The 12572-nt window shown below is 37.1% G+C and overlaps 1 protein-coding gene across 1 annotated transcript in view; it reads right to left on the reverse strand.

Moving 5' to 3' along the window:
• Positions 1-12572, reverse strand: part of LOC307156318 (serine/threonine-protein kinase Nek4-like) — a gene marked incomplete at its 3' end in the record, with an annotated part of 945281 nt that overhangs the window by 327760 nt on the left and 604949 nt on the right. The window lies entirely within an intron of this gene.

The following is a 12572-nucleotide window of genomic DNA, read 5'->3' on the forward strand; positions in this document are numbered from 1 at the left end:
TTAGTTTTTTTTAGAGATTATGATTTTAGAGAAATCATGTTACTTACACATACTTACACAATACCTTATGAAAGAATAACAACTTTTACTCAGGATAAAAAAACAAAAACAGCATTAAACTTCAATTGGAATAGTCATGGTATTGGAATGTCACTGGAAGGGCATTTGGGAAATTTAACAGAGAATTACTGTTTATTTATTCAGACTATTCCGATTTAATTTTGTATTAATAAAACCAATTTATAAAGTATGAATATGCGATGTGTTTGAAAGCATCAAATCATTCATTGATACAAGTTAACCATTAAAAACTCAGTCCATGATAGAATGGGCCAACGAAATGATGCATAATTAAAGTATTTTAATTATTTTTTTATTGCTAATGATTTACGATTGCTTTTAAAGTAGAAATACAAAAATATTATTCTTTGTGTCTTTGGAAAATAATTGAGGTGATCACAGGTGTGGATGATTCTTAAATTTCCAGGATGGCTCAACTTAAGAGTCATAGTTTTAATAAACAAGTTAGAATTAAGTCAAAATGAGAATCCTGATTCTTTTAGTGTTTCAGACAGAGATCACGATTCTGAACAGATAAAATAACAACATAACATGTAATTTACTAGAGGTTCTGACAAATGTTAATTCCTGCAGTCGATTTAAAATGTTTAATCTGAATGAAAAAAAAGGTTTGAATGAATAATTAAATGACTAAAATACGTGTTTCATTACTGGATGAATCAGTGTTTTTGAACGAATCTCTAGAATGAATGATTAAAGATTCAAGTGTAAAGTTTCTTGCAAAAGTTGATTTACTCTATTTTGATTGCTACTGTAGACAGTGTTTATATCTGAACTATAAACTTATCTCAGTACTTGAATTACGAGCTGATGTTGTTGTAATATTATTTAAGAATATAATAAATTACTGTTGTGTCAATCTAAAATGATCTTCCCACTCATCATTCTGTGAAGTGGTGCAGGACAACTTTGTCCAACAAGTGCTTGTTTCGGACTCTCATCTGCAGATACCTTGGGTTTTTTTAGGGCTTGATTAATATAAGCAGCACGGCAAGGCTTTTTGTACTCCGCGTCTCCTAATAAGGAACTGAAATAGGTAAATATAAGTCTGCTTTTTAAAACAACAGAGGATGGTTAGTTTGTGACAACAGCAGGAAACTGCATATTACGTTTACATCAAGATTAAATCAAATTTGAAGCTTGTGACTTATAAATGCACATCAGCCCGATGACTTAGCATTCATGTAAAAACTATGTTCAGATTAATCAATCAGAATGATTTCATTTTCAGAATGACTTTAATTTGTGTGTGTGTGTGTGTGTGTGTGTGTGTGTGTGTGTGTGTGTGTGTGAGGCGCGATCGAACAGTGTAAACATAAAAACATACTAGATCATTTTGTTTATACAGGACATTCAAACTGCAAAGTGTTTAAGTTACTGTAAAATTTAAAAGAAAACAAATATATTAATCTGAAATGTAGCAAATTAATTTTCAATTCATTCAGGTACAATTACCAAACATATATCAAGGTCTTTTTGTCTTTTTATTAATTTAATTAATAAACTAATTATATAAAACTATTGTCAGTGCTCTACAAATAAACTGTTTTTTTGCCTTTACTTTATTAATAAAACTTATTTAAAAAATACAAGGCTTAAGCAATTTATTTTCCTTTGGTGGTACAGCCTGAGACACGCACAAGCCTTCTGCATTTTTGTTTTGCTTTTCCCTCCATTGTAACAAACTTGTACCGAACTGTGATGTCTGAACCGAACCGTGACTCCTGTGTACCATTCCACCCCTAATAAGTGGCTCTGTATATTTCTGATATGTAGAGAAACATTACACTTAATTCAGAATCCTAACTACACAAAGTATTGAAGTAGTTCACTTTACAAATTAAAATTAGCCCATGATTTACTCATCCTAGGTGTGTATGACTTTCTTCTTTTAGACGAATACAATCGAAGTTATATTAATAAACACACTGATGCTTCCAAGCTGCATAATGGCAGTGGATTGCAACCATTGCAACCATCAGATTGAAGCTCCAAAAAGTGCATCTATCCATTATATAAGAGCTCTACGTGGCTCCGGGGGGTTAATAAAGGCCTTCTGAAGCTGCGACGCCATGGCGATGGCGATGCCATGAGTTTGTGTAAAAAAATATTCATATTTAAAACTTTTTAAAGTAAAACAACTAGCTTCAGGGCAAACAAACATACGGATTCCACTTAAGGGTAAAGCGCAACTTATGCGAGTAATGTGACGTACTACTGATATTTACGCTACCCCATGATGCACTACATTACTTCTGACGTCATAAGTTGCGTAAGTTGCGCTTTATACACAAGTAGACTGTGTATGGCCGGAAGCTAGTTATTTTACTTTATAAAGTTTTAAATATGGATACTTTTGGAAACTCATGGCCTTGCTCCAGAAGGACTTTATTAACCCAACCCCATAGTTAATATAACTCCAATTGTATTCATCTGAAAGTCATATACACTAACGGTGGATTGAGGGTGAGTAAATCATGGGGTCATTTTAATTTTAGTGAAAATTACTACTAGTCTACGTCAATTATGTAAAATCTAATTTTGTAAATTTGATTAAATTAAGTAAATTCAAAACACCTCACACATAACAAAAGGTTAATGGATTCATACCAGAAGTGACAGTGCAATCCTTCACCAAATTGCCAGTACTCATCTGGATCCTTGGTCAATCTGGGGTTGGGTGGAGTGGGCTGAAAAGTCCTTAAAAAGAAAGATTTAATTTGTACCATTCCTTTAAACAATATTAAACAAAGCGTATTTAAATTGTACCAACATTTGCCATTATTAAACATTCGGAACAAATGGTCCTCAATAGCTCCCTGGGTGCCGCAGTGTGTTCAATACTTACTAACACACACACAAACACACACACTGTGAACACACACCCGGAGCAGTGGGCAGCCGTTTTTGCACATACATGTCACGTCACATCACACAATTGTAGCTTTGAAAAAAGCAAATTGGTACACCAAAATCAAACAGACCATCTAATAAGTTTACCTGTCGCCACATCCTGCTATGACACGTCTGAGGGTCTTTCCCTTGATGCTCTTCAGTGAACTAAATAAAGGACTGATGATGGTGACATGTTCTCCTTTCTTTGTCACTTTAGAGGAAGAAAGACAAAAGGATAAAAAGTTACTCAGATTTGTCACTGGTAGATGAAATGACTTTTGATGATGAGAATAGCCTAATACTTTTAACTACATAATATATAAATCCCAATGTAAGGTTTAGAAGCAATGGTTAAAATTGACTTGCATCTTACTGAAGTTGATAATCGTGGTGGATTTGTCTCTCCGTTGGGTGCCTGTTCACCCCAAAAAAATCTTCTTCCAATGCTTGAGATATATCCATATGTAAAAAAAAAAAATTAAATAAAAAAATTATATTTAAATATATTTAAAACACATTTACTTCATTCTTATTATACTTCAAATCCATTAACATATTTATTGGCACATCTCCTCAGACTTATATTTAATTTATAATTAAACTTTATTTGGAGCCTTTCTTTAGTACACAATGCACATTTTTTAATATTACGACAACATTTAAAAAAAATATAACCATTAATAAAGTGTACCTAAAGTACACTTGCAATAGTTTCACTTTAACACAATTAAAATACACTTAACCTCACTCAGCACGACTTCCAGATAACTAAAGTGCATTAAATACAACATGTTTTGTTCTTATTGACTTTAAGTATATATTTTAGGATACCAAAGTACAATTGCAGGGTATTTATATTAAGTACGTATGTAAATGCTTTGCAGTAAACTTAGCATAAAATAAATGTTTCAAATATATTTTAGTATTTTTATTTTTTTTTTTTCCATTAGGGTTTTCATGTGTTTGAGTTTTAAACTAACTTAGCTGACAACATTGACATCAGAGGCTTCAATGTTAAATGCATACGCTAATCGCGATTAGCATCTTACTGTAAACAAATCAATGGTACACACATAGTCGCACACACAGCTGCAGGTTGTAGTACGTCCGTTTATCCGTGAAAGTTAACTTACAAAGAACATTTCTGGGAAGTTAATGAACTCCATTAACACACGATTGGTTTACCTGCATTATATATTCTACCATGAACTATATTAACATTCTTATCCGCTTATTTTAATGTAATACCTAAACGTTTAAATCTGTATTATTAATTGATCTCTATTTTTCTAAAATGATAGTGGATAGGACATGAATACGAAGCCTAACTTTACGTAATAGAGACTGAAAAATGTTCTCTTACCTGATATCGCCAAAATGTTTGCACGACTCACACATTCAGACCGACCTTCCTCTGTGTTCACATATCAGCTTCTGTTCTCCTCCGTTTACATGTCACAACGCAAATTAGTTTAAAATAATAATTTAACAGGCATAAGGAAAGACCGAGTAATCTTGCCGAGCAGTAGCACACACATGTCGTCATCATCAATACAAACTGAACTGACGTATTTTCAAACTTGACCAGTAAAAAGGCGCGCACGGTTGTCATTGGCCAGTTACGTAGATGGCAGTCATATTAACCAATCATGATCAAAGAAGGTGAAAACAACCAATAGCAATTGTTTCAGCGTGGTAATGGAAAATATTACTTTTTTTTCTTCTTCTTTTTTTTTTTTAAGAAATGTGTGTTCAGTTTTATTTGTAGACTATGTTATTTAATTAGTTGGTCAAATAGTGTTTTGATGACAGTGTGAATAAAAATGCAATCCTGCATGGTAAGCTTTAGGCAAACACAAAATTGTCCAAACAAACAAAATCACACAAAGCAAAAAAGTTTCTGCTGCACTTCTCTCTTGAGATTGAAATTATATCCATTATTATTATTATTGTTAATAATATGATTATATTTTAACATAAATTTAGATTTTTGAAGTGGTGTTTGGATCAAAATATTATACAATGCTAAAATAACAAAATAATAATTAGAAATAATTATAATTCAAAGATGTATTCCTTGAAGACATGACATTGATTCAACATACAGATTTTGTAAAAAAAAAATATATATATATATATATATAACCCTAAACCTAACCCTAACCCTAACCCAACAACTGACATTATTTCAACCGTATTTCAACTTTGAGGGTCAGTCATGTGCCAACTATGACTGAAAATAAAAGTCTGTACTGTTGGCCTCAAAAGAAAACTGAACTCAAAACACAATATGCTAAATGAATGAAACTGCACTTTATTCTGTACTCCTGTATATGATGCAAATATGATTTCTGAATTTACATTGGATTTTCCCTTCAAACCATGAATTTCCATTCTATCTTTCTTTACTTGGGCTATTTCATCATCTGAACTGATGTGCCCCTTACAATAATCAAAACCCTAACCCTAACCCTAACCCCAATATTCAATCTCTAGAATTACATTGTCACTAACCGACTGACCAGAAAACTCTGGAGTATCTCAATTGAATAAGGGCATATGGCTGTTGCTAGGGGTTTGATTTCTTCTACCCATCTCTAAGCCATTATAATTCCATTAGGGACTGTTCGTTATTTATTTAAGGGGCCACCGGAGGAGTTTTGAGATCTGTTGTCAAAAAAGACATGACCCTCCCTTCGCAGCAATACATTTTTCTATGACCCTCCAAAATGATTGTGAAAAAAGGCATGACCCTCCCCGATAATTTATTGATTAGCCTAATTCTGTACTGCTTTGCGCTTGGCAAAGATGTTCAGATAGCCATTGTTTGTTTGTTTTAAACCATAAACTCTTACTTTCTCATCTTACTAGGGCTGTAACGATAGACCAAACCTACGATTCGGTTCGTATCACGATTTTTGATTTTAGATTTGAAAAAAATCATGTTTTCGGTGCTGATGCGGTGTGACTCGTTCAACATGTGGGTGGCGTTGCGAATAAAGCATCTAAAAGCTGTCACAAAGAACCGGCAAAACTAATGATTATTAATATGTCAAATATAGCAAGGAGACATTTTAATTGTTTATTAATAAACAAGTGTTTTCTGTGTCTACTGCAAAGATGAAGTTGACGATGCGTCGTGATCTTCGCAGAAATGCACATTTCATAAGGAGAAAGCAGTCTGTTTTCTTTCGTTATGAATTGTTCTGTTTAAAAGTAGACATTTCAAGCTTTCTATATATTTCTCAGGTCTGTGAGGCAAGTAGCATAGCCTACCTTACTCTGAGTTTCGGTTCATTTATGAGACAAGATCCAGTTCACTCGCCCGCGCCTCCGTGTCATGATTATCTATTTTCTACTATATTTAGACTACTTCTTATTTATTAAATCCAGATGAAACATTGATTAAAATTAAGATAAAATTAATAAAAAAACGAAATTCACTTTAAAGAAAGGCTTTGTGCTTTCTGTTTGAGGTCTCTGTGAAATTTTTAAAGTCGCTTCAGAGCAGTCATGTCCGTAATAGAACTGTCACGCCCGTAACATTTTTATTTATTTATTTCACATAAATGCGAACACGAAAAATAAAATAAAAATATTATAATATTTTATTATCTGTGGAGGCCGATCTTTATTCATCCGGTGGGTATATATCTTTTGGTTTGCAGTTGCACAGTGTAATTTATAGAATTACTAAAAAATATTTTGCCACCTAAAAGTTAAAGATTTTTTGTGTCACGTCACATGTATATTTCCCTCATATTAAATATAAAACACATGTGTAGACTGATATTTTTCTAATGTCTTGACTCCTTTCAGACGTTTCAAAATATTGGTATTAAATGCATTTTCTGAGAATTTTTATTTTAAGTTTTGACTGCAAATGTCACGTCCATAACACTGGAATCGCCGAATTTTAACGAATTTATCCTCAACTAGTTTTTGTGGTGTAGGTCTATGTATTTTATGTTAACTTAAATAATACTAATAGTAATTTAAAGATGTGGTAGCCCTACATCTTACACATCGTGGAAACAAAATAAGAATGGAAACTAAAATATGCAGTATCGCCCTACAGCGCACATTCTATCAGCTGCAGTTCTGGCGCCTCAGTCCCAATACTGTAAAACTCGATGTACGTTCACATCACATGTTAATGCAGCGGTAGAGTTACACTCACAGGACACTGTGCACTTAACAAAAGTTCATTATTTGCTCGTGCTTTAAAGCTTTGCCGGGTAAACATTTCTTTGGCATTCTGTTCTGACATGATGCACTTTTTCTAAGCGCGAACTGAATTAGTGCACGCGCAGTCAAACAGCCCAAACTGGATTTTTGTTGGGTCAGACCCATCTGATATCGAAGGGGGGCTGATAACGCGAGATCAACATGGAGCTAAATGGGAAAAAATAGCACCAAATAAGCCACTTTGAAATGTTGCTGTTTTCATGAATATAAAAGTTGGGTGACCCTCCCCCTAGACTAAAAAAAGTTGGATGACCCTCCCCTCAACAAAGAATAAAAAGACATGACCCTCCCCCATTTTCCTCCGGTGGCCCCTTCCATAAATACCGAACGGTCCCTTATTTAGATAGATTTTGATAGACAGAATTTGATAACTTCTGTAACCCATTCTTCATATTGTACAGTGACCATTTTCTGGATATTTTGAACCATTTGTATATATATATTTTTTAAATAACTATATGGAGATAAGCATTTTGCAGTAACTCACAAAATCAGACCACTAAAAGTTGACACTTTGAATATTTAATGTCATGGGTTGGAACTAATGTCTGCTGAACACCAACACTCCAGGACTGGATTTGAAGAGACATGGCCTATACTGTAACCACATACACTATATTGCCAAAAGTATTGGGACACCCCTCCAAATAATTGAATTTGGGTGTTTCAATCGATTCTGTGGCCACAGTTGTATAAAATCAAGCACTAAGCAGACGCTTCTACAAATTTTGTGAAAGAATAGGTCGCTCTCAGGAGCTCAATGAATTCAGTGAGTTCAAGCGTGGTACCAGGTTTCTAATTGTGTAATAAGTCCACTTGTGAAATTTCCTCACTACTAAATATTCCGCAGTCAGCTGTTAGTGGTATTATATGAAAGATTATAAATTACAAATAAACTGCATATAATTGTTTTAATGATTGTACAGATATGTTCTCTACAAGTGTATAGTTTATGATGCAATTTACAGATGCACAATTTATATTTACTACATAATTCATTATATTCACAATTATACTTGTATGTATTCCTCCATTCCGGGTCCATATAGAGATTACCTATGTGGCTACCACCATAAGATTGATTGTGTTTGCTCATGACACATATGGTTTATCAAAGTGGGTCCCATATGTTTTTCCCATTCATAACCCATATAGAGATTACCTATGTGGGAACTACCTTGGGCCCATGTAGGCAGCCTATATGGGACTGGTTGTGTTTGCCCATGTCTAAAACATATAGTTTCGCCAAGTGGGCGCCATATGTATTTCCCCATTCAGGGCCCATATAGAGATTACCTATGTGGGTACCACCTTGGGCCCATGTAGGCAGCCTATATAGGACTGATTGTGTTTGCCCATGTCTGACCCATATGGTTTATTAAAGTGGGCCCCACATATTTTCCCCATTCATAACCCATATAGACATTACCTATGTGGGTACCACCTTGGGCCCATGTAGGCAGCCTATATGGGACTGGTTGTGTTTGCCCATGTCTGACACATATTGTTTTGGCCAATTGGGCGTTATATGTATTTCCCCATTCATAACCCATATAGAGATTACCTATGTGGGTACCACCTTGGGCCCATGTAGGCAGCCTATATAGGACTGATTGTGTTTGCTCATGTCTGACCCATATGGTTTATTAAAGTGGACCCCATATGTATTTCCCATTCATAACCCATATAGAGATTACCTATGTGGGAACAACCTTGGGCCCATGTAGGCAGCCTATATAGGACTGATTGTGTTTGCCCATGTTTGACACATATGGTTTATCAAAGTGGGTCCCATATGTTTTTCCCATTCATAAACCATATAGAGATTACCTATGTGGGTACTACCTTGGGCCCATGTAGGCAGCCTATATGGGACTGATTGTGTTTGCCCATGTCTGACGCATATAGTTTGGCCAAGCGGGCGCCATATGTATTTCCCCATTCAGGGCCCATATAGAGATTACCTATGTGGGTACCACCTTGGTCCCATGTAGGCAGCCTATATAGGACTGATTGTGTTTGCCCATGTCTGTCCCATATGGTTTATTAAAGTGGGCCCCACATATTTTCCCCATTCATAACCCATATAGAGATTACCTATGTGGGTACCACCTTGGGCCCATGTAGGCAGCCTATATAGGACTGATTGTGTTTGCTCATGTCTGTCCCATATGGTTTATCAAAGTGGACCCCATATGTTTTTCCCATTCATAACCCATGTAGAGATTACCTATGTGGGAACTACCTTGGGCCCATGTAGGCAGCCTATATAGGACTGATTGTGTTTGCCCATGTTTGACACATATGGTTTATCAAAGTGGGTCCCATATGTTTTTCCCATTCATAAATCATATTGAGATTACCTATGTGGGAACTACCTTGTGTCACATGCCTGTCCTGTCTCGTGTAGCACATGTGGTGTTTGTGTTCCTGTCATTGTTTTGACCCCACCCTCCTTGTTATCTTATTATTGGTTTCATTTGCCCCACCTGTTGTTCCTCATTACCTGCCTGATTTGTCCCTTTTATAAGTTCCTTTGTGTTTGCAGTCTGTGTCGGATCGTTGTCACGTCTCCCGTTTCCCCGTGACCCGTTTGGTATGTTCATTTTTGAAGTTGTTGTTTGGTATTTTGTAATGTTTTCCCCCTCGTGGGTGTTTGTTTTACGTTGTTCTTTTGTTTATTAAAAACCCCTTTCCTCTGCACTTGAGTCCTCGTTTATGTTTCCTGATTATCACGTGACACCTTGGGCCCATGTAGGCAGCCTATATGGGACTGATTGTGTTTGCCCATGTCTGACACATATAGTTTGGCCAAGCGGGCGCCATTGGTATTTCCCCATTCAGGGCCCATATAGAGATTATCTATGTGGGTACCACCTTGGGCCCATGTAGGCAGCCTATAGGACTGATTGTGTTTGCCCATGTCTGACCCATATGGTTTATTAAAGTAGGCCCCACATATTTTCCCCATTCATAACCCATATAGAGATTACCTATGTGGGTACCACCTTGGGCCCATGTAGGCAGCCTATATAGGACTGATTGTGTTTGCCCATGTCTGACCCATATGGTTTATTAAAGGAGGCCCCACATATTTTCCCCATTCATAACCCATATAGAGATTACCTATGTGGGTACCACCTTGGGCCCATGTAGGCAACCTACATAGGACTGATTGTGTTTGCTCATGTCTGTCCCATATGGTTTATCAAAGTGGACCCCATATGTTTTTCCAATTCATAAACCATATAGAGATTACCTATGTGGGTACCACCTTGGGCCCATGTAGGCAGCCTATATAGGACTGATTGTGTTTGCTCATGTCTGACACATATACTTTATCAAAGTGGGTCCCATATGTTTTTCCCATTCATAAACCATATTGAGATTACCTATGTGGGAACTACCTTGGGCCCATGTAGGCAGCCTATATGGGACTGATTGTGTTCGCCCATGTCTGACACATATGGTTTATCAAAGTGGGCCCCATATGTATTTCCCCATTCATAACCCATATAGAGATTGCCTATGTGGGTACCACCTTGGTCCCATGTAGGCAGCCTATATAGGACTGATTGTGTTTGCCCATGTCTGACCCATATGGTTTATTAAAGTGGGCCCCACATATTTTCCCCATTCATAACCCATATAGAGATGACCTATGTGGGTACCACCTTGGGCCCATATAGGCAGCCTATAAAGGACTGCTTGTGTTTGCTCATGTCTGACCCATATGGTTTATCAAAGTGGACCCCATATGTTTTCCCATTTATAACCCATATAGAGATTATCTATGTGGGTACCACTTTGGGCCCATGTACATTTACATTTACATTTACATTTACATTTATTCATTTAGCTGACGCTTTTATCCAAAGCGACTTACAATTGCTATACATGTCAGAGGTCGCACACCTCTGGAGCAACTAGGGGTTAAGTGTCTTGCTCAGGGACACATTGGTGTCTCACAGTGGATTCGAACCCGGGTCTCTCACACCAAAGGCACGTGTCTTATCCACTGCGCCATCACCACCCGCCATCACCATGTAGGCAGCCTATATAGGACTGATTGTGTTTGCCCATGTCTGACACATATGGTTTATCAAAGTGGGCCCCATATGTATTTCCCCATTCATAACCCATATAGAGATTACCTATGCGGGAACTACCTTGGGCCCATGTAGGCAGCCTATATAGGACTGATTGTGTTTGCTCATGTCTGACCCATATGGTTTATCAAAGTGGGCCCCATATATTTTACCCATTCATAACCCATATAGAGATTACCTATGTGGGTACCACCTTGGGCCCATGTAGGCAGCCTATATGGGACTGATTGTGTTCGCCCATGTCTGACACATATGGTTTATCAAAGTGGGCCCCATATATTTTACCCATTCATAACCCATATAGAGATTACCTATGTGGGAACTACCTTGGGCCCATGTAGGCAGCCTATATGGGACTGATTGTGTTCGCCCATGTCTGACACATATGGTTTATCAAAGTGGGCCCCATATGTATTTCCCCATTCATAACCCATATAGAGATTACCTATGTGGGTCCCACCTTGGTCCCATGTAGGCAGCCTATATAGGACTGATTGTGTTTGCCCATGTCTGACCCATATGGTTTATCAAAGTGGGCCCCATATGTTTACCCCATTCATAACCCATATAAAGATTATCTATGTGGGTACTACCTTGGGCCCATGTAGGCAGCCTATATGGGATTTATTGTGTTTGCCCATGTCTAACCCATTTGATAAACCCAAATGGGCCCTATTTGTGTTGCCCATTTTGAACCCATGCACTCATTTCCCATTAGTGACCCACCTAGGACCCACATGGGGAGCCCACCTGTTTTTGCCCATGTGGGACCTACTTAGCTGACCCAAGTGGGCCCCAGATAAAATGCCCATTTTGGGACCATACCCACTTGGTACCCACGTAGCCCAAGCATAAACCATGTGGGGCCCACATATACATGTTGGCTGGGTATAAACAAAACAGAATTCCAAAGGTTTTATTCAAACAACAATACTTTACTTAAAGGGGTGGTATTTTCACAAGATAAAATAAGTCTCTGATGTCCCCAGAGTGTGTTTGTGAAGTTTTGCCTCAAAATACCACAGATATTTTTATATAACATATTAAAGTTGTCACTTTTTGAGGGTGAGCAAAAACGCACCGTTTTGTGTCTGTCCCTTTAAATGCAAATGAGCTGCTGCTCCCGGCACAGGGGGCGGAGCTTCAAGCGCTTGTGTCCTTTTACCTCACACACACATGCACTGAAAATTTAAAAAATGTTTAGCCTTTTATGTTCAAACCTGAGTCAATAAGAAGTGA

Source organism: Squalius cephalus (genome assembly GCF_949319135.1).
Source record: "Squalius cephalus genome assembly, chromosome: 3".
Taxonomy (NCBI): Eukaryota; Metazoa; Chordata; class Actinopteri; order Cypriniformes; family Leuciscidae; genus Squalius; species Squalius cephalus.